Source organism: Pseudophryne corroboree, chromosome 2 (assembly GCF_028390025.1).
Source record: "Pseudophryne corroboree isolate aPseCor3 chromosome 2, aPseCor3.hap2, whole genome shotgun sequence".
Taxonomy (NCBI): Eukaryota; Metazoa; Chordata; class Amphibia; order Anura; family Myobatrachidae; genus Pseudophryne; species Pseudophryne corroboree.
The window spans coordinates 817,702,948-817,724,929 of NC_086445.1; the positions used below are offsets into that span (position 1 = coordinate 817,702,948).

Genomic DNA, 21,982 nt, shown 5'->3' on the forward strand with positions numbered 1-21,982 from the left:
TTTGATAATAAAAATATTTGGTGACCAGCAGTGACAGCAACTCCAACTGTACCTGAATGACCCCTTATGTGTGGCGCTGCAAAAACAAGTTTAAAAAAATGAAATGCTCTTGTTTGTTACAGTGAACCTGCTCTTTTCATATTACCTGGGTTGTGTTACATGATACATACTAAGGGGCTGATTCAGACCTGATCGCTGGGCTGCAAAGTTTGCTGTCCTGCGTTCGGATCGTCGCCGCCTCCAGGGGGAGTGTAAATTTGCTGTGCAAGTGTGCATTCCCATGTGTACGCAGAGCTGCAAAAATCCACTTTATGCAGTCTCTGCGCAGCCCAGGACTTACTCCTACAGCGCGATCAGAACAGGTTGAACGGGGCCGGAGCTGATGTCAGACACCCTCCCTGAAAGGTTTGGGCACACCTGCATTTTTCCGGACACTCCCTGTTAACGGTCAGTTGTCACTCGCGAGCGGCCTCCTCCTGTCAATCACCTTGGGAATGCCCGTGTGTTCGTTTTCTTCGCACCATCCCGACTGCCGATGTTGTCCGACGCACCTGAGCATTGCGGTGCATATGAATGCGCAGTTAGGACCTGATTGCCCGCTGTGCGAAAACGCACAGCAGCGATCAGGTGTGAATAACACCCTAAGTGCCTGGCTGATATGAATCGCCAATCTGTTTCCTAAAAAATAATTCTTAATATTATTAATATTGACCAATTGTTCCTGTTCATTTCAAAAAGAATACAAATGACATAGCTTATATCATATTAGCTGGGTTGTTTAACATAATACAACTTGGGTGCCTGGCTGACACATACTGGCTATCTGTCTACTAGAAAATAATTCTTCTTATTATTATTATTATTATTGAAGTTGACTAATTGTTCCTGCTGCTTTTAAAAATTAAAGTAAAAATGTATGGTTCCTGTATAGTACAGGAGCCAAAAAAGAAAAGAAGAAAGACTACAAGTCTCTTCTGTGGCACACTTTAGTAGTAAATTGTGTAATGTTATGTTATTTAAAATATAACATTTATTGGTATTCCTCAAAAATAAGGGGCTATAAGGCAAAAAATGAACTGAAAAATGATAATGATACTATCTATTCGTAGACAGGTTAATCCATCCGATTTGAACATAGTTGATTGTATAAAGTAATACAAATCAAACTGACTGGCTCCGTTTGGCAAAAATATATGTATCTCTCTAATGTTAGAAGGACTACAATTGAGATATGAACAATAATATATAGGTTATCTTCTTCCGAAAAGATGAAATGTACCAATAATGTGGAATAGTAATAACAATGACAATGTTCCGGAAGAGAGAGGTATTTCTCTATCTAACAAGCTGGGCTCAACCCTGTTGATTGGTGAGAGTCTACTTCCATAATCTGAAGTAGATAGTGTAAATAATAGCAATACTTAGGCTCCGGGTCATATGTTCTAAGTTTAGGATATAAATACCTGCAGTACCAAGTATTCTCTGGTGGTCTCCCAACCAGGTACTGACCTGGCCCACAGTGCTTGGCTTCCAAGATCAGACGAGGTTGGGCATACTTAGTGTGGTTTGACCGCAGGTGAATATATCCTGCTTTATGATGCCCGGAACCAAGTATTGTGTGCTGAAAAATCCCAAGTCTTTGGTGGAATACTTAGGAGCTCTTTAAGTCCAGACACTAGTAGCACAAGAATATGTATTAATGATAATGAAGGTGACAAATTTAAAGATGAGTCCTGGACCAGAGTTCGGCTTACTAACAAGCCTGATGCTGTCCCATTGTTGCCATGTTTCACAAATATTTCAGGTCAAAATGATGTATATAAGTGAAAAGTCACATCAATATCAGAGAAACTTAGTGCAACAAAAAAATGTTTAAAAAAAAAAAATTTTTTTGCAGTTATTGCGGAGGTATTAAATCCGATGGGGCATCAGACATAGAGATAATATCCTACTGTTAGGTGGAGGGGTGAATTACCCCCCTTGGTCAGTGGAGACCGCCGCTCGAGGTTCGTGATGGAGGGTGAGTCCAGTAGAGAGACGCCGGTGTCCGCGGTCTGTCGACCGGAAGTTCGGAAACCGGAACCGGAAGCTTTTAAAAATCAAAACAAGTGACAAAGCGTATATAATATTATATTGGCTGTGTTGTGTTATATACTGGGTACCTTCCTGATACTATGGGCCTACTTTGTCTACTATATGCAGGGCCATGACTAGGGTAGTGCAGATGGTGCTCTGTACAAAGCGCATTTTCTGCGGTGGGAGCACCTTCTGCATGTACCCCTATTGGCTGGCTCTATATGCTGTGCCAGGTAGCGCTGGATAGGGAGATTGGCATTTTCCATGTGGTCCACTCCCCTTGTCTGTCCTGCAGTGCGGGTGTGGGCTTCCCAGTTCAGGGTCAGTTGGATAGAGCCGAGTGTGGAGCGCAGCTGGTGAGGCTGATATCAGGTAACAAACATACTCACACACCCTACATACACCACACATACCACACACAGCCCACCTCTCCCCTTGCTTAATGTGTATAAGGAGCTTTACCTGGCATAATGTGTTTAAGGGATCTACCAGGCATAATGTATGGATGGTGCACAACCTGGTGTAATGTGTGTAAGGGGTTATACCTGGCATAATTTGTATAAGGGTCCCTACCTGGCATACTGTGTAAGGGGCTCTACCTAGTGTAATTTGTATAAGGGGCTCTAATTGGCATAATATGTGTAAGAGGCTCTACCTGGTGTAATGTGTGTAAAGGGCTCTAACTTGTGTAATGTATATAAGGGGCTCTACCTGATATAACGTGTGTACAGGGCTATACCTGGGGTAATGTGTGTAAATGGATATACCATGGTGTAACATGTGTAACCCTTTCTCACCTCCCTAGGGGTAACTAATATATATATATTATCCGAGTGCAGAGCGCTGCTGGTGAGGCTATCAGGTAACAAACACACACACACACACACACACACACACACACACACACACACACACACACACCCTACATACACCACACATACCACACACATACCACACACAGCCCACCTCTCCCCTTGCATAATGTGTATAAGGAGCTTTACCTGGCATAATATGTTTAAGGGATCTACCTGGCATAATGTATGGAAACTGTACTACCTGGTGTAATGTGTGTAAGGGGCTATACCTGGCATAATTTGTATAAGGGTCCCTATCTGGCATACTGTGTAAGGGGCTCTACCTATTGTAATTTGTATAAGGGGCTCTACCTGGCATAATATGTGTAAGAGGCTCTACCTGGCATAATCTGTGTAAGGGTCTCTAACTTGTGTAATGTATATAAGGGGCTCTACCTGGTATAATGTGTGTACAGGGCTCTACCTGGGGTAATGTGTGTAAAGGGATATACCACGGTGTAACATGTGTAACCCCTTCCCACCTCCCTAGGGGTAACTAATATGTGTGTGTGTGTGTGTGTGTGTGTGTGTGTGTGTGTGTGTGTGTGTGTGCCTCCACCCAAGCTAAATGTTTATCAAGGCTTGCTTGGGTAAGCCCTCTAATAATGGTATATAAGTGTAATAATTCACCTACTTACACCTCTATCATGTATATTATACCTGATCTTTTCCAGATTTCCAGGATCAACTTCCAATTCACAAGATAAATGGTAAGTATAATATTTTAATGCTACAATATTACTTTAGCGTTGCATACTAATATAGTTAGGCAACCATAAATGAATATAATACATTTAATATTTTCCCTTAATACCTATACAGGTTATTATTGCATGCATTACAAAAACTCTTATTTTCTCAACTGAGAATGAGTGACCCGCGTAGTCTAAAATTTGAAGTGCGCATGTTGGGGCCCATAAAGATGATATGTATGGTTTTATATATATAAAAGTGGCACTCCCACAGTAGCGGATCTTGCCACGGGCAAGCAGTACTTTTGCCCGGGGCGCCGCCTTCCGGAGGGCGCAGGGCGCCCTCTTCCGGAGGGCGCAGGGCGCCCTCCGGAGGGCGCCGCACCAGGGCAAGATCCGCTACTGGTGTGTGCCCCCTGCTGCCCGCTGCCCCCGGCCGCTACTGCTGGGAAGGGAAACTAGACGCGTACGCGTCTAGTTTCCCTTCCTGGAGAGGTCCTTTACTGTGCGGTGCGCGATGACGTCATCGCGCAACGCACAGCAAAGGTCCTCTCCACGAAGGGAACTAGACGCTACGCGTCTAGTTTCCCTTCGTGGAGAGGACCTTTGCTGTGCGGTGCGCGATGACGTCATCGCGCACCGCACATCAATTCAGCTGTACAGGGGGCGTAAATGACCACGCCCCCTGTACAAAGCCACGCCCCCTAAAGCCGCCCGGGGCGCCACAAGCCCCGGAGCCGGCCCTGCACTCCCACTATAGGAAAAACTGTGTGCCCTGGTGCCCTCTGGTGTAAATAGGTAAAGCGAAGGCGATGAAGCAATCAGCGGCACTCAGGGTCTTAGGTGATAATCAAATGTATTAAAAAAAGGGATTCATGCTGTGATTTTTTTAATACATTTGATTATCACCTAAGACCCTGAGTGCCGCTGATTGCTTCATCGCCTTCGCTTTATATATATATATATATATATATATATATATACATACAGTGGTTGAAGTGGGGTGGTATACGGCGGTATGGTATACCGCCACTTCTTCCACTGACCCGGAAATGCACTGAAAGTGCAGCAGGAGGCGAGGGAAGTGGCCATCCTGCTGCACATTGTGCTCCTCGTCCCTGTGTGGCTACAGGCGGCTGTGTAGAGCGCTGTATTAGCTCACAGCCGCCTGGCACCGCCCACCGCACGTCGATCACCGCCAGCCACCAGCCGCCCGCCGCCGCCAGCCGCTCACTGCACGCTCACTAGCCACCAGCCGCCGCCAGCAGCCCACCGCTCACCGCTGCCAGCCACCAGCAACAAATGAGGTAATGTTCCCCTGCTGTCACCTCTCTCCCTGTCGTCACTCTCTCTCCCTGTCATCACTCTCTCCCTGTCATCACTCTCTCTCCCTGCCATCACTGTCGTCACTCTCTCCCTTTCGTCACTCTCTCTCCCTGTCGTAACTGTCGTCACTCTCTCTCCCTGTCGTCACTCTCTCTCCCTGTTGTCACTGTCGTCACTCTCTTTCCCTGTCGTCACTGTCGTCACTCTCTCTCCCTGTCGTCACTCTATTTCCCTGTCATCACTCTCTCTCCCTGTTGTCACTGTCATCACTCTCTCCCCTGTCGTCACTCTCTCTCCCCGTCGCCACTCTCTCTCCCCCTGTCATCACTGTCGTCACTCTCTCTCCCTGTCATCACTGTCGTCACTCTCTCTCCCTGTTGTCACTGTCGTCACTCTCTCTCCCTGTCGTCACTGTCGTCACTCTCTCACTGTCGTCAGTCTCTCTCCCTGTCATCACTGTCATCACTCTCTCTCTCCCTGTCGACACACTCTCTCTCCCTGTCGTCACTCTCTCTCTCCCTGTCGTCACTCTCTCTCTCCCTGTCGTCACTCTCTCTCTCCCTGTCGTCACTCTGGCTGTCCCTGATGTCACAATTTCAGCTCACTCAGTGTGCTATAATGTGAATTTCGGCTCATTCAGTGTGCTACAATGTGAGTTTTGGCTCATTCAGTGTGCTACAATGTGCATTTCGGCTCATTAAGTGTGCTACAATGTGAATTTTGGCTCATTCAGTGTGCTACAATGTGAATTTCGGCTCATTCAGTGTGCTACAATGTGAATTTCGGCTCATTCAGTGTACTACAATGTGAATTTTGGCTCATTCATTGTACTACACTGTGAATTTTGGCTCATTCAGTGTGCTACAATGTGAATTTCGGCTCATTCAGTGTACTACAATGTGAATTTTGGCTCATTCATTGTACTACACTGTGAATTTTGGCTCATTCAGTGTGCTACAATGGGAATTTCGGCTCATTCAGTGTGCTACAATGGGAATTTCGGCTCACTCAGTGTGCTACAATGTGAGTTTCGGCTCGTACGTGTGCAATAATGTGAATTTCAGTTAGTACCGTGTGCTATAATGTGAATTTCAGCTCGTACCATGTGCTATAAGGTGAAAGGGGCACCAGTACTAGATAGTATAAGGGGTTCTACTACACTGGACATGCCCCCTTTTGGGTGACCACGCCCCTTTGGGGCAACCACGCCCCCTTTTCTGGAGCGCGCGCATAGTTACGTCCTTGACTTTTGCATACCCCCACTTCAAATTTTCCACTTCGACCACTCTGTATATAACACAAACAGTTACCGGCACTCCACCTAATGAAATGATGCCTCCAGTGCCATCCAGCTGATCCAGCACAAACAAATAGTCACAAAACTGCGGCACTCAGCGAGGACTTTCACAACACGGTAAAGGAAGAGACAGACACTCCGTCTGAGCTGTTAACGTTTCAGTAATTAAACTTTCGTCAGAACAACAGGTGTAATACAAAAAACATACCTTTATACCCTCACCGCATCACCCTCTGCTCTTCCGGCGCGTCTACCCGGCGGGTCCGGATGACGTCACCACCCACATGTGCGGCGCGCTCCTTTCCTCGTCAGGGCGCCGGTCACCTAGGCAACACATATACAACACATATACAAATAATACACTTCATAGAAACACAATATAAACAATCAAATACATTTATCTAATTACACTTTTATAATCCTTGTAAAAAACAGTGCAGTCCCAATTGTTCATTTAAGCCTGCTGGTACTAGAGTGTTCAGGCGATGAATCCACCTCACCTCCCTGCGGAGGAGAGCTCGGTTTCGATCACTTCCCCTGATGTTTGGTGGTTGCTGGTCTATGATTTTGTATTTCAAGGACGCTAAATTGTGTTTATGCATCTTAAAATGTCTGGCTACCGGTTGTGCTTGATGGTCACCATCCAGGGCAGCCCTGATGGCCGATCTATGCATCGCCATTCTTTCACGTACCTGCCTGGAGATCTTGCCAATATAAAACAGCCCACATGGGCATCGTATGAAGTAAATGACATGGGTACTAGTACAAGTGAGGACTTTTTCAATTTTAATAAATTTACCTGTATGGGGATGAGAAAATCCTGGGCAAGTTTCCATAGAGCTGCAGGTTGTGCAGCCCACACATTTATAACAACCTGGTTTTCTTGTTAAAAATGTTGCCACCGGTGCCGGTTTGCACCTAGAGATATCATTATGGACCAGTAGGTCTTTTAAATTCTTATTGCGGGTATATGAAGGTAACAACGAATTATTCTTAAACATCGATAGATCCTTATCAGACGTTATAATGGACCAACTCTGACGGGTAACCTTGTTAATTTCCTTGCTCAAATGACTGTACTTTTGCACAAAGGGAATCCTGTCCTTAAGGGAATCTACTTTGGACTGAGCGCACTGTAGGGCATCATCTCTATTCATCCTCAATACCTTATCCTTGGTTTCCATCAACATTGACCAGTCATAGCCTCTGGATTTAAAATCCAGGGCCATTTTAATAATCTCCCTCTCGGTTTTATCAAGGTCATCAGAAATATGGTGTATTCTTAAGAACTGAGAATATGGTAAACTGTATTTCGTGGTAGGGGGATGAAAGCTAGAAGCATGTAACACTGTGTTCTTATCAGTAGGTTTTTTGTACAAATTAGTATGTATCCTACCTTCCACAACTGTGATCTCCACGTCCAAATAGTTTACACTAGTGTCACATACCATAGCCGTAAATTTTATATTAGTGTCAGCACTGTTGATATAATTTAAGAACGAGTAAAACGACACCTCAGACCCCCTCCAAATCAAAAATAAATCATCTATGTATCTGCCAAAAAAAATTATGCTGGCTGTTGTCCTAGCAAACTAAAAGTGCTCCCTAGCAAACTAAAAGTGTTTTGTATAGACACACCTGAAGGAGTGAGACACCTTCATTCTTAGACTTGCACCCACCCGCACCTGTCCCTCATTTATTTTAACTAGGGTACCTAGCATGACTGCACTTGTGAATATGGCACAATTCTAGGTAAGTCCAAGTATTCAGAACAATAGGTCAGAAATGGGGTGGCTCCTGGGGTACGGGGCCTCCTGGACTGCCGTGGCTGGGCGACAACAGGGCATCGCAGCATTACATTTAATTTGGCACTTTCACCGTTTGTTTATTATACATGTTACACATTTTTTTCACTTATATTAATTCACCCCATAACACCCTTTTTTTCTCACCTATCCCTTAATCCTTCTCACTACACATAATTATTCCCTGCGATGCCCTGGGGTTGCTTGGCTGTGGTTTTTTGGGGGGTCCCGTGCCCTAGGTATGAACCCCTATAGTGTTAGGTACTGCAGCAGAGTGGAGTCCCTTGCCGCGGGGCTGCAGCTTCATGCATTGATCAATTCATAACTAAACTCCACTATTTATTATATGCTAAACTGTATGATATCAGTAATGCTAGAGACAGTGCACCTACAACACCCCCCTTTTTTCTTCTGTAGAACTACAAGTCTCAGTAGGTAGCACCTCACATTACTGGCAGCTATAGGTGTGCAGTCTAAGGCCCCTCCCTAGCAAACTAAAAGTGTTTTGTATAGACACACCTGAAGGAGTGAGACACCTTCATTCTTAGACTTGCACCCACCCGCACCTGACCCTCATTTATTTCAACTAGGGTACCTAGCATGACTGCACTTGTGAATATGGCACAATTCTAGGTAAGTCCAAGTATTCAGAACAATAGGTCAGAAATGGGATGGCTCCTGGGGTACGGGGCCTCCTGGACTGCCGTGGCTGGGCGACAACAGGGCATCACAGCATTACATTTAATTTGGCACTTTCACCGTTTGTTTATTATACATGTTACACATTTTTTTCACTTATAGTAATTCACCCCATAACACCCTTTTTTTCTCACCTATCCCTTAATCCTTCTCACTACACACAATTATTCCCTGCGATGCCCTGGGGTTGCTTGGCTGTGGTTTTTTGGGGGGTCCCGTGCCCTAGGTTTGAACCCCTATAGTGTTAGGTACTGCAGCAGAGTGGAGTCCCTTGCCGCGGGGCTGCAGCTTCATGCATTGATCAATTCATAACTAAACTCCACTATTTATTATATGCTAAGCTGTATGATATCAGTAATGCTAGAGACAGTGCACCTACAACACCCCCCTTTTTTCTTCTGTAGGGCTGCTGTCCTACTGTCAGAAAAAAACATATCTTTCTCAACCTCAAACATAAAACAGTTTGCGAATGCTGGGGAAACACAACTACCCATAGCGCAACCCTGGCACTGTTCGATCCACCTCCCATCAAATAGGAAGTAGTTTCTAAACAGTGTCAGTTTCAGTAATTCAATGGAAAAAACCCAAATCTGGCCCATTGTACTGGGGAGAATTAGATAGAAGTCTCCTAGCCGCCTCTACACCTCTCCCATGTGGGATATTGGTGTAGAGGCTGACCACATCCAGTGTACACAAAAAAACTGGCAGGAGGTACTATCGATAGCATATTCAATTTTTTAATTAAACTGGTTGTGTCTTTTAGGTAAGTTTCCTGTGCCTGAATGACAGGTTGAAAATAATAATCAAGATACTGAGAAACTTTATAGAAGACGGAGTCCCGGGATGCAATAATGGGCCTTCCCTGTGGATTCAGGGGATCCTTGTGGATCTTTGGTATCGTGTAAAAGACCGGTGCTACCGGATAGTCTTGTATTAGGGCCTCTCTCACATCTTTCGTGATGATATTCTCTAGGACTGCCATATCTAAAAAAGTCCTGAGTTCATGATTGTATTTTTCTGTCAGATCCCCTGACGGTTGCCTATAAACTTCCTCATCAAGCAATTGTCGATAGGCCTCCTTCTTATAGTCGCTCAAATCCTGAATAATGATCCCACCCCCCTTATCCGCCGAGCGAATAACGATGCTGGGATCCTTACTGAGTGCTACTAAGGCATTTCTTTCCCCTTTAGTTAAATTATCTTTGGACTGTGGGACTTGTTTGGACAGACCCATCACTTGTGAGTCCAATACTCTCGCAAAACATTTAAGAGAAGTGCTGTTGGTGTTATTATCAAAATACGAGGTTTTCTTTAAATCTCTAGGGACATCAAGATTTGGAGTTGTCAGTGGTTGATTCGCAAAAAATTCTTTAAGTCGTAATCGTCTATTAACCTTGTGGGTGTCCACCTTCCACTGAAATTCATCAAACCTCTAGACTGGAATAAATGAAAGTCCTTTATTCAAAAGGGATAACTCACCCGCTGTCAAAGATTTCTTGGACAGATTGAAAACTATGTTGTTTTCTTTCCCTTTGTGCCTTTTTTCGATTCTTTGGCACTGCCCCCCGCGCCTCGTGTGCTGTCTTTTTTTACGCCACGCATGGCTCGTGTATTGACCCCTAAAGGGGGCTTGCCACTGCTGGTACTTGCTGGTGCATCGCTGTCGCTAAGGGAGGTATGATCACCACTAGATGATTCCTGGCCAGGCGCCCACCGTGTCCTTTGCCGGTTTCTACGTTGGAATTGTGGCTTCCCATCTGGATTATTGGCCCAAGTATATACTCTGCCCTCCTGATAATCCTTCTGTACTGTGGTCAATTTTTGCCTTTTAAATTTGACCAACTTTTGCCTATACGCCTCCACCTGTACTGTAAGCTTCTCCATCCATTTGTTATCTTTGTCGGCTTGTAATTTGGCTAGATGTTGACTCTCAAATGCAGTGATCATCTCCTTAACCATATTCATCTCTCTTGATGCTTCTTCAATTACTAAAAGGATCAGATCCAGAGAGCATTTGTTCAAGATGCTGATCCACTTGCGGCAGAATTCTACATTATACTTGCCGATTGTCGGCATATTTCGGACTCTAAAGCCTCTAGGGATCTGTCGATTACGGTGGTAATCTGACAGCGTGACCCCGTGCATGAAGAAATCAATCTCTTTTTTTTTGTAGACGTAATAATCTCATAAATAACTGATCATTGCTTTCAGCTCCCCCGGAGGTCGCCAAATCTTCCTTAAACCTGATATTTTCAGCATCTGCGTCCGAGAAGGACCAAACATCACAAGCAGCCACATCAATGAGTCCACTGGAATCCATGGTGTCACTAATGAGGGACATACCACCCACAGTGTGACAAATAATGTGTAGAAGAAATGCTGATGAAAAGTCTCATAACAAAATGGTGGTGCCCTGTAGAAAGTAGCTCTCACTCGTGGTGTCAGCCCACTACTCTTGGTCACATAACACAAACAGTTACCGGCACTCCACCTAATGAAATGATGCCTCCGGTGCCATCCAGCTGATCCAGCACATACAAATAGTCACAAAACAGCGGCACTCAGCGAGGACTTTCACAACACGGTAAAGGAAGAGACAGACACTCTGTCTGAGCTGTTAACGTTTCAGTAATTAAACTTTCGTCAGAACAACAGGTGTAATACAAAAAACATACCTTTATACCCTCACCGCATCACCCTCTGCTCTTCCGGCGCGGCTACCCGGCGGGTCCGGATGACGTCACCAACCACATGTGCGGCGCGCTCCTTTCCTCGTCAGGGCGCCGGTCACCTAGGCAACACATAAACAAATAATACACTTCATAGAAACACAATATAACAGTGCAATAAACCACACCACTGGACCCCTAATGCTCAGAAACATACTTATTTCAATTAATAGATATTGGGCTACACCTAAAACAATCAAATACATTTATCTAATTACACTTTTATAATCCTTATAAAAAACAGTGCAATCCCAATTGTACATTTAAGCCTGCTGGTACTAGAGTGTTCAGGCAATGAATCCACCTCGCCTCCCTGCGGAGGAGAGCTCAGTTTCGATCACCTCCCCTGATGTTTGGTGGTTGCTGGTCTATAATTTTGTATTTCAAGGATGCTAAATTGTGTTTATGCATCTTAAAATGTCTGGCTACCGGTTGTGCTTGATGGTCACCCTCCAGGGCAGCCCTGATGGCCGATCTATGCATCGCCATTCTTTCACGGAACTGCCTGGAGGTCTTGCCAATATAAAACAGCCCACATGGGCATCGTATGAATGCATTAAAGTTATACTTTCAAGGTGTGTGTGTGATGTCTTTATTGGGGTATTTTTTTAGTAGTAGTACTACAGGTACCAGCGGGCCCGTTTTTCCGCCGCATGCTGGTACTTGTGGTTCTCCAAGTACCAGCTTGCGGGGGAGGCTTGCTGGGACTTGTAGTACTGCTACTAAAAACAATATCAAACACTTTTCACAAAGGCTATCAGCCCCCCATCCGCAGCCCATTGGATGGGGTGGACAGCCTCGGGCTTCACCCCTGGCCCTTGGGTGGCTGGGGGGGGGACCCCTTGATTGAAGGGGTCCCCACTCCCCCAGGGTACCCCGGCCAGGGGTGACTAGTTGGATATTTGATGCCACGGCCGCAAGGCACTATATAAAAGTGACCCCCGGCTTTGGCATTATCTGTCCAGCTAGTGGAGCCCGGTGCTGGTTTCAAAAATACGGGGGACCCCTACTCTTTTTGTCCCCCATATTTTTGGAACCAGGACCAGGCGCAGAGCCCGATGCTGGTTGCTTAAATATGGGGGAACCCCTGTCCATTTTTTCCCCATATTTCTGCAACCAGGATCGGCTCAAAGAGCCCGAGGCTGGTTTGCCTTAGGAGGGGGGACCCCACGCAATTTTTTTTCTGAAAATTTAGAACATTCCCCCCCCCCTTCCCACTATACAAACACGGGATAAAAAAGCAGGTCTTTTTTTTTAGCACTTTTTCACGATTTGTATTTTATCACGGCAGTGTTTGGCTATTGTCGGCAGTGTTTGTGTTTTGCACTTTTTAGTAAATGACCGATTTCTAGCAAATTGCAGGCGTATTTGACCGATGGTGTATTGATTCGTGATTTTTTCCTAGGACTTCCAAAATATTACGAATGCCCTCATCACTGCTGTGATTTTTGCTTAGTAAATTACCGAGATGACACTTTGAAGAAAAAACGGCATCTCGGTCAAAATCGGGACCTTAGTAAATATACCCCAATGTCATTTTGTAAATTTTTTGGTTTGTTTTATCTTCAATACAGGAATAAATAAAGCATAAAATAGGAATTTAATATCTACCGGTAATTCCTCTTCTCGTAGTCCATAGTGGATACTGGGGTGACATTAGTACCATGGGATATAGATCGGGTCCATTGGAGCCTGGCACTTTAAGAAATCATTAATGTGTGCTGGCTCCTCCCCTCTAGGCCCCTCCTAGCAGACTCAGTCTAGGAAAACTGCCTGAGGAGACGGACATACTTTGAAAGAAGGATATAAACACAAGAAGCTGTGAGGTAATGAACCAACACACAATAACAAAGATAGCAGAGCTAATCAGAACAGAGGAAAGCAACGCTAACTATAATAAAGGATAGCAACGCTAACCAAACATGGAACAGGGACAGCAACAGCAGACCCAACCAAGAAGAATTACAACCAGGTAAGCAGGAATACGAAGCACAGAGGCAGGCACCCAGTATCCACTACAGACTACAATAAAAGGAATCACTGGTAGATATTAAATTCCTATTTTCTCTAACGTCCTAGTGAATACTGGGGTGACATTAGTACCATGGGGAAGTCCCAAAGCTCTCAGAACAGGTGGGAGAGAGCTGAGACCCCTGCAAAACTGCCTGACCAAACTGAATGTCATCTCTGGCCAAGGTGTCAAACCTGTAGAATTTTACGAACGTGTTCGAACCAGACCAAGTAGCTGCCCAGCACAACTGTAAGGCTGCCCAGGAAGCAGCCGCCCAGGAAGAACCCACCGACCGTGTGGAGTGGGCCTGGACAGAACTCGGCAGCGGCAATGCTGCTGAAGAATAGGCTTGTTGAATGGTTAACCTAAACCAACGCGCAATGGGCTGCTTAGAGGCAGGACGACCAATTTTGGTAGCATCATAAGGGACAAAAAGGGAGTCAGACTTCCTGTGATGAGCTGTCCTCTTGACAGAAATCCCCAAAGCCCTCACAACATCAAAGAACTTTGGAGCAACCGATGTGTCAGACAGTACCAGAACCACTATTGGTTGATTAATGTGAAAAGCCGATACCACTTTCGGCAAAAACTGTGGGCGAGTCCTGAGCTCGGCTCTATTCTCGTGAAATATCAAATATGGGCTCTTACAGGATAAGGCCCCCAATTCTGATACACGTCTTGCAGAGGCTAAAGCCAGTAACGTGACTGTCTTCCACATTAGATATTTCAAGTCTACACTGTGTAAGAGCTCAAACCAGTCCGACTGGAGAAAGGTCAAGACCACATTTAAATCTCACGGAGCCGTGGGAGGGAGAAAGGGTAGCTGAGTATGAAGAACACCCTTTAGGAAAGTCTGTACTTCTGTTAGTACCGCTAGTTGTTTCTGGAAGTATATAGAAAGAGCCAAAATCTGAACTTTGATGGAGCCTAACCGTAGGCTCTTATCCACACCTGCTTGCAGGAAAAGCAGAAAACGGGCAAGTCGGAATTCCGCAGGAGGATATTTTCTACCCTCGCACCATGAGACATATTTCTTCCAGATACGGTGGTAATGTTTGGACGTGACCACCTTACGGGCCTGGACATAGTGGAAATAACCTTGGATGGGAGTCCTTTTCGAGTTAAGCTCTCCCTCTCAACTTCCAAGCCGTCAAACGTAGCCACAGTAAGTCTGGATAGATGAACGGTCCCTGTTGAAGAAGGTCCTTGAGTATCGGCAGAGGCCAGGGTTCCTCCAGAGATATGGTCAGAAGGCCTGTGTACCAGGCCCATCGAGGCCAATCTGGGGCAATTAGAATTGTCTGAACTCTTTCCCTTTTGAGTCTTTTTAGAACTCATGGAATGAGAGGGATTAGAGGAAACAGGTATACAAACTGATAGTTCCATGGCACCGTCAGAGCGTCCACTGCTGCGGCCTGCGCATCCTTCGTTCTGGAACAGTAATGAAGGAGCTTCTTGTTGAGACAAGAAACCATCAGGTCCATCTGCGGGCAGCCCCACCAGTGAACCAGTTGATGGAACACCTGAGGGTGAAGGCCCCACTCCCCCGGATGGAGGTCGTGCCTGCTGAGGAAGTCCACTTCCCAGTTGTCCAATCCTGGGATGAATATGGCTGAGATGGTGCTTGCATTGGCTTCCACCCAGAGCAGTATCCTTGACACCTCTCGCATTGCAGCCCTGCTTTTTGTTGCTCCCTGTCGGTTGATGTACGCCACCGCCGTGGCATTGTCCGACTACATCTGGATGGCTTGATTCCGAAGGAGATAGGAGGCTTGCAGAAGAGCATTGTAAATTGCCCTGAGTTCCAGGACATTTATGGGAAGGGCAGATTTCTGACTCGACCACTTCCCCTGGAACTGGGACCTCTGAGTCCCAGCACCTCAACCCCTGAGACTGGCATCCGTTGACTGGGTGCTGAAAGACCGACCCTCCACAAGGTGAGAGATTTGTAGCCACCATAACAGGGATATCCGTGCTTTTCGTGAATGATTTATACTCTGGTGCATGTGCAAGTGAGAACCTGACCACTTGTCCAGCAGATCCAGCTGGAACGGACGTGCATGAAACCTGCCATACTGTATTGCCTTGTAGGAGGCTACCATCTTGCCCAGCAATCGAATGCAAAGATGAATCGAGATTTTGCGGGGTCTGAGCACCGAGCGGATCATAGCCTGGATAGTCAAGGCCTTGTCCATCGGAAGGAATACCTTCTGATATACTGTGTCCAGGATCATTCCCAGGAACTGAATCTTCTGAGATGATTCCAGGTGAGACTTCTGGAAATTTGTTGTCAAGTCGATGTTGTGTAGCAGCTGTACCCCGGACACCGCCTTTATCAGGAGATCGTCCAAGTATGGAACTATGTTGACTCCCATCTTGCACAATTGCAGCATCATCTCCACCATGCCTTTTGTGAATATCCTTGGAGCTGTGGAAAGACCAAAGGGTAAAGCCTGGAACTGGAAGTGGTGATCCAGTACAGCGAACTGAAGGTAAGCCTGATGAGGTGGCCATATTGGGATATGAAGATATCCGGAGATACCAGGAACTCCCCCTCCTCCAGACTGGAGATCACCACCCTTAGGGATTCCATCTTGAATTTGAACACGTTAAGATACGGGTTCAGGGATTTGAGGTTCAAGATCGGCCATACCAAGCCGTCCAGCTTTGGAACCACAAAGAGACTTGTGTAAAATCCCTTTGTTTGCAGCGGAGGAGGTACTGGAACAATAACTCCTGTGGAAAGCAGTTTTTGAATGGCTTTTTGCAAGGTAACTCAGGTGAAGCTGGTAAGGCCGACTTGAAGAATCTGAGAGGAGGTAGTTCCTGAAATTCCAGCCGGTATCCTTGGGATATGAGCTCCCTCACCCAAGGATCCTGGAAATACTTTGCCCACATATGGGTGAAGTGCTGAAGTCGAGCACCTTCCTGGAAGTCTCCTTGCTGCTGGGGTCAACCAACACGTGGAGGGCTTTGCGGATGAGGATCCGGAGGCCTGGTCCAGAGCTCCAGCAGCTGCTGGTTTACGAGACTTACCACAAGTTCCGTTAGCAGCATTGGATGCACCTCTGGCTCTGCCTCTGAATTTTGCCACACAAAAGGACTGCAGAGAGGGCCCAAGGTAGGAACGTCTAGCAGCAGGTGCAGCAGATGGCAGATAGGTAGACTTACCTGCCATCGCCTGAGATATCCACCTGTGTAGTTCTTCTCCAACAAGGCATCCCCTGTAAAAGGAAGGTTCTCAACACCGCTTTTGGAATCAGCATCTGCTGACCATTGTCGCAGCCACAGGGCTCTGCAAGCCGAGACCACCATAGCCGTGGCACGACCATTAATGAGACATAATTCCTTAACTGCTTCACTCATAAAGTTTGCAGCATCTTGGATATGCTGCAGCAGAGTAATGATCTCATCCTGAGGTAGGGAGTCAAACCCATTTATTATATTATCGGACCATTTAACAACGGCCCTAGAAATCCAGCCGCAAGCAATAGTGGGGCATTGGGCTACGCCCACTGCAGTATATATTGATTTGAGTGTAGTCTCAATTTTGCAGTCAGCTGGGTCCTTGAGGGAGATAGCCCCAGGTACAGGCAGTACGATTTTACGTGACAGTCTGGACACTGAAGTATCCACGGACGGTGGGTTTTCCCAAAGGAGTAATACATTTCTTATCAGGATTCACCCACGCCTCTTTGGAAAGGGAGTTTAATTCTTTTGAGATAGGGAAGGTGGTAGAGGATTTTGGTTTCACATTAAAAAAACAATTCCTCTTCTGTCTCCTTATCCTGCATGTTGAGGGCTTCTCTAATAGCAAAAATCAAGGCCTCAACCCCCGTGGACAGAGCATTGTCATCTTCCACCTCCAGTTCTCCCTCATCTAACTCTGCTCTGGTATTTCAGTATTAGAGTCAGACTGGAGCACCCGTGGAAGTGTGCATTTATGAGAGACCACCAGGGAAATGAGGGGCCTGTCTGTGAGCCGCAGTCTTAACCAAGAAATCGTCTACAGGCTATTTCAGGGTCTGCCTTTATTGCTTTGCAGCAGCTAACTCTGAATTTATATTAGTAATCATTGTTTTAAATGATTCTAACCATTCTGGTTCCTGCAAGCCACTATCTTGTGAAGGCAGAGAACACTGGGTACATAGTAGAGACCCTTGTGAAGAGGGTGAAAACTTGGTGTTACAAGAGGGACACACAGACTTATTCCCAGACATGCTTATAGCAGAAAACACAGAGTTATAACACAGTGCAGTGACAACACATTAGTGAAACAGCACAATAAACCCAGACAGCCCTGAATGGAGTGACACAGAGAGGATTGGGACCAGCACACAATACCTCAGTCCAAAGCAGCGCTCTGCTGGGTATATATATATATATATATATATATACACTGTATGTTTGTTATGAGCACAGCAGTGTAGCCGCTGTATATATGCTCTCCCCTTCCTATAAGACCCCCTGGTACCAGTAGAATTGGTGGTTCAGTGTGCTCTGTAGAGGCGCAGTCTCAGCGTGCAGCCTGTAGTCAGCAGCAGCAAAAGGAAATGGCATCTTTCAGCTTCTGGTCCTGCGCTCCGGGAAGTCCCGCCCCTTCAATGGCACGCGGTCCCTACATAGATTACACTGGCTTTAATGTTAGATTGTGTAAAAAAAGGAGATTAGGATACCCATTTTACTTAGCGCCAGTATGGGTCCCCAGCGGGCACCGCAGCTCAAAGCCCAGTGACTGCCGCGCCCTAATGCCGCCATTGTCACTGGGGACCCGCTAACCGGGACCCCGGTGTAGTACTCAATGCACCGTGTCTACTTCGGCATCTGTTAGGGGTGGCGGCATGCTGCCGGCGTGGGCTCACACCCTGGGGTATGAGAAACAGCGCCTCAGGAGCTCAGTGTCCTATCAGGGGATACAAACCATTAACTCTATAGGCAGTTGGTTCGGTCCCCACCCTAAGTCCCACAACGCAGACAGACTGGTTGCCAATCAGTGCTGCCTGAAAATAATAAACTAACATAAAATCTGAAGAAAACTCTCTGTAGCACCGAGAGTCTGCTAGGAGGGGCATGGAGGGGAGGAGCCAGCACACACTAATGATTTCTTAAAGTGCCAGGCTCCAATAAACCGGATCTATTCCCCATGGTTCTAATGTCACCCCAGTATCCACTAGGATGTTAGAGAATTATTATTATTATTTTTGCTACCTAGCTGCATTTTACGCTAAACCGTTATAGACATTGTATTGTACATGTGACAGGCCATGGTACATGTTGTGAAGATGCCAGTTGTAAAGACATATGGACAGTTTTTCATAAGGAGAGATCATTTCAGGTTCAATACTCTTAAAGTACCCTGCTGAATTTAATGCATTGCTCCGCACTTTCCCCCTCCCTTCCTCTGCGTTAGACTCTAAACCGTTATTGACATTGTATAGTACACTTTACATGGCATAAAGGCACATGCTTAACATCACATACTGAACACGTGTGACTGCTGCCATAGCTGGCTTGTGAAGCTGAGTGAGTAAGGTGAGCACCTTACATAGCCGGTGCCTCAGGTTCGAGACCCAGAAAAGAATGATGTACTGTAACTGTAAATAATTTTTTTTATGTTTTCTTTTATCTCCAATACAGAAATACAGTAAAGAAAGGTTTAAATCACTTTATTATGTTATGCCACCCAGCGGCATTTTATGCTAACTGCTATAGACATTGTATTGTACAGGTTACAGGTGAAGCCTGTTGTAAAGATGTACAGGCAGTTTTTTATAAGGAGATATCATTTCAGGTTCAATACTCTTAAAGTACCCTGCTCAACTTTATGGATTGCTCCACACTTTTCCCCTTCCTTCTTCTTTATGTTATGCCACCCAGCTGCATTAGACTCTAAACTGCTACATTGTATTGTATAAAAAAGATTGAGAGTGTTTAACCACCCCAACTCCTGGCGCAAATGATGAATTAAATTTAAGTTGGCTATACAGCAGCTGCAAGCACTGAGGGACTGCTACCTCCCCCAAACAACAAAAATATATACACAAGAGTGCTGCGCTTGATGTATGCTTAATGATAATTGATTAAAAATTAATAGATACACAGGTGTCTGCTTAAATCAATTTAAAACACATATGGAACTTGCTGATAAAATTTAAACAAATTTATTTACACACACAATATAGTACAATAAAAACCATTGATAAAAGAAAGCTCAAGCACACTGATAGACGTTCTAAATATGTCACTTTGTTGAAATGATTTGTAACAATGTAACTTCAATGCTGCCACATAGACCTATTTTTGGTCTCTTTGTATCAATAAAACTGAATTGCAACAGTTAATACAGCCTGTATAAGAATGATTGTAGCTCCCGTCCTCTATACTACTGGCGTCCCAGTGCAGAGGAAATGCCGCTGATAATATTTACCCGACCTGCGGGAAGATTCAGTCTCGCAGCGCAGGAGGTACCGGGATAACTTCCAAGCGTCCGCCGCCGGCACTATCACGGTGCAGTTGATTCTGTCCTGGCGGGCGGGTATGGACGCTGCAGTGGTATGCTGACCTGGCGTACCAGTACAGATTCTCTGAGGCTGATTATCAAATTCAAATTCACCGCTGCAAGGGAATGTGGCTGGCAGCGGTCAGTGCGTCTGTGGGCTGAGCAAAAGGAGTGACGTCAACGCGTTTCGTCCCGTCTCCCGGGACTTCCTCAAGACGATCGTCAGCATACCACTGCAGCGTCCATACCCGCCCGCCAGGACAGAATCAACTGCACCGTGATAGTGCCGGCGGCGGACGCTTGGAAGTTATCCCGGTACCTCCTGCGCTGCGAGACTGAATCTTCCCGCAGGTCGGGTAAATATTATCAGCGGCATTTCCTCTGCACTGGGACGCCAGTAGTATAGAGGACGGGAGCTACAATCATTCTTATACAGGCTGTATTAACTGTTGCAATTCAGTTTTATTGATACAAAGAGACCAAAACTAGGTCTATGTGGCAGCATTGAAGTTACATTGTTACAAATCATTTCAACAAAGTGACATATTTAGAACGTCTATCAGTGTGCTTGAGCTTTCTTTTATCAATGGTTTTTATTGTACTATATTGTGTGTGTAAATAAATTTGTTTAAATTTTATCAGCAAGTTCCATATGTGTTTTAAATTGATTTAAGCAGACACCTGTGTATCTATTAATTTTTAATCAATTATCATTAAGCATACATCAAGCGCAGCACTCTTGTGTATACATTGTATTGTATACCTTATGCATAACTCCCAACTTTCTTAATGTTTAAAGAGGGATGCTATGCCGCCTGTGCTCCCGAAAAAGGCAGGGCCGGATTAAGCCCTTGGGGGGCCCAGGGCACCCAAGACAGGGGGCCCCCCACCAGCAACCATCCCCCTGCAGGGGAAAAAAAGCAGGATTCGGAAGGGAGTTTCCTTTGATGCACGCACGTGTGTGTGTGTTCGTGTGTGTGCGTGTGTGCGTGTGTGCGTGTGTGCATGTGTGCACGCACAGTGGTCGAAGTGGAAATTTTGAAGTGGGGGTATGCAAAAGTCAAGGACACAATTATGCGCACGCCTTCGAAAAGGGGTTGCGGTCACACAAAAGGGGGCATCTCCAGCGTAGTAGAACCCCTTATACTATCTAGTACTGGTGCCCCTTTCACCTTAAAGCACACGGTATGAGCCGAAATTCACATTGTAGCACACTGAATGAGCCGAAATTCACATTATAGCACACTGAATGAGCCGAAATTCACATTGTAGCACACTGAATGAGCCGAAATTCCCATTGTAGCACAGTGAATGAGCCGAAATTCACATTATAGCACACTGAATGAGCCAAAATTCACATTGTAGCACACTGAATGAGCCGAAATTCACATTGTAGCACAATGAATGAGCCGAAATTCACATTGTAGCACACTGAATGAGCCAAAATTCACATTGTAGCACACTGAATGAGCCAAAATTCACATTGTAGCACACTGAATGAGCTGAAATTGTGACAGCAGGCACAGCCAGAGTGATGACAGGGAGAGAGAGAGTGACGACAGGGAGAGAGAGTGACGATAGGGAGAGAGAGAGTGACGACAGGGAGAGAGAGTAATGACAGGGAGAGAGAGTGACGACAGTGACAGCAGGGAGAGAGAGAGTGACGACAGTGACAGCTGGGAGGGAGAGAGTGACAGTAGGGACAGGGACGGTAACGACAGGGAGAGAGGTGACAGCAGGGGAACATTACCTCATTTGTTGCGGGTGAGCGGCGGGTGGCTGGCGGCGGTGAGCGGCTGGTGGCTGGCTGCGGTGAGCGGCATGCAATGGGTGGCTGGCGGCGGTGAGCGGCGGGCGGCAGTAAGCGGCTGTGAGCTAGTACAGTGCTCTACACAGCCGCCGGTCGCCGCGCAGAGACCTGTGCAGCAGGATGGCCACTTCCCTAGCCTCCTGCTGCACTTTAATTACCTCATTTCCAGGTCAGTGGAAGAAGT

General features: G+C 46.0%; 1 pseudogene; it reads right to left on the reverse strand.

Annotated features, from left to right (window-relative positions):
• Positions 1 to 1,460: 1,460 nt before the first annotated feature.
• LOC135052591 (5S ribosomal RNA) lies at positions 1,461 to 1,578 on the reverse strand (annotated as a pseudogene).
• Positions 1,579 to 21,982: the final 20,404 nt, after the last annotated feature.